The sequence below is a fragment of the Quercus suber genome, unplaced genomic scaffold (assembly GCF_002906115.3).
Source record: "Quercus suber isolate HL8 unplaced genomic scaffold, Cork oak 2.0 scaffold_348, whole genome shotgun sequence".
In the NCBI taxonomy this organism is placed as follows: Eukaryota; Viridiplantae; Streptophyta; class Magnoliopsida; order Fagales; family Fagaceae; genus Quercus; species Quercus suber.
In genome coordinates, this window is record NW_027069800.1 from 394,473 (window position 1) to 396,319 (window position 1,847).

The following is a 1,847-nucleotide window of genomic DNA, read 5'->3' on the forward strand; positions in this document are numbered from 1 at the left end:
CAGCATCAGGTGCTGGTGCGATACCTTAATTTTCTTCACAATTTTTTTTTAACTTTTTTAACTTTTTTTTACTTTAACTTTTTTACCTTTTTTTAATATATTTTAGTTAATGGTTGAGATTGAAAGTTTCTTTTTCAACTTTTAATCTCAATCTTTGATAAGGTATTGCACCTTATGTGAATCCTAACATCATCACCTTATCACCACAGTCCAATTCTAACATATCAGTATTTTAGAAACAGTAAAATCTAATTGAATTGCTTAAAAATTTTTTTTTGGTGAAGAGGAAAATAAAATTATCTAGCCATTCTGGCTGCCTAGTCTTAATTGAATTGCTTAATTGTCTTTTATGTAGATATTTTCTGAATAATTTATTTTTAGCATACATAATATATGTATATCAATTTGTCCCATCAATATATATACGAAGTAAATTAATCCTTATTATGAGTCCACTAATTAATTTTTTTATGACATGGACCACTTGGTATTGTTCGTCCAAACATCATTTTTTTTTTTTTGGGGTGGGGGGGTGTTGGGGGAGGGTAATTTGCGAGTTGCTAACTTAAGTGTTGGAGAAGCTTAGGTTGATTACACTAGTGTTTTTTGATAGTTTGATTTCAGCGAGACTCTGAGGTAAGCATTTTTTAATTGAACCATTGTCAAAATTGCAAGGAATACAAAACATTTCAAATTGGGACTTCGGGTTTAAGTGCCATTCGACACTTGGGTTTTGGCTATAAGTGCCGATTGGGACTCAAACCTCAGAGTAGGTCTTGATTGGTATGTGTCCATCCGAAGTTGTTTTGAAATATTTGCTATTTTCAAACCACCTTGAAAGCTTGGATTTGTGTTAAAAGACAAGAGCTTGTTCAGACCCTAATTAAAAATTACGGCTAGATAGCTTTTATTCTAACTTATACTAAGTGCAGAATAAAAGTAAATAAACGCAAAGAATCGTTAACACTATCCTAAGCCATATTCATCCATTATCAACAAAAAATGAAAACTTAAAGAGTAGGGAAGAGAGATGTAAATACAAGATAACATCGAGACATGTTATCGAAGAGGAAACCAAAGAACTCAGCGAAAAACCTCTCTGCGACCCTTTAAGTCGAAATTGATCTACTAGAGAATAAAGTTGGAGTAAATGAATAACAAAAGACCCTTCAAGCCTAGTTTACCCTATATACTTGAGCCCTCTAATCTCCTGTTACTAATGGACTTCTCAAAGTTTCGTCTTTTCTAGCTTTTCAGATCCCACAATTCAGTCCGATTGCATCTGCCAATGAATGACTCCTTCCAATGCTTCCCAGCAACACCAAAATCTCACTTTACATTCAGAATGTGTGTGGTAAGTGTTTGAGCTAGCAACCTCTCAAAGATATAGAGATGGAGAGGTAGGAGTTGAGGAAAACCACAAGGAAAAGTGTAGATGATTGTGGGTATAACAATCTCTAACTCTCAAGTGTATTTTCTAGGTTATTTTCTCTGAAAAGTACTCCTTACAATTTGTGGGTAATGAGGGTATATATAGTGTGGGTAAAGACTTGGTAAAGCAAAACACAACTTTTTACCAAATAGAAAGTTTCTTGGGTCCTTTGCGGGTTGACTTTACCTGTGAGACAGTCGTGAAAAATCCAGCCTGACACGATTCTTCATCTTCTAGTTATGTGCTCTACATGTGACTCTTTTCGCAGGTTGCATCTTGTGAGATAGTCACGAAATCCACTTATTCAACTTTTGAAGCTTGATTCTTCATCGATTTCTCACACTCATCCCTTACAATTAATCCCACATACATACAGGGAAAATGATTGAAGAAATTATAATCAAATTTGACACGG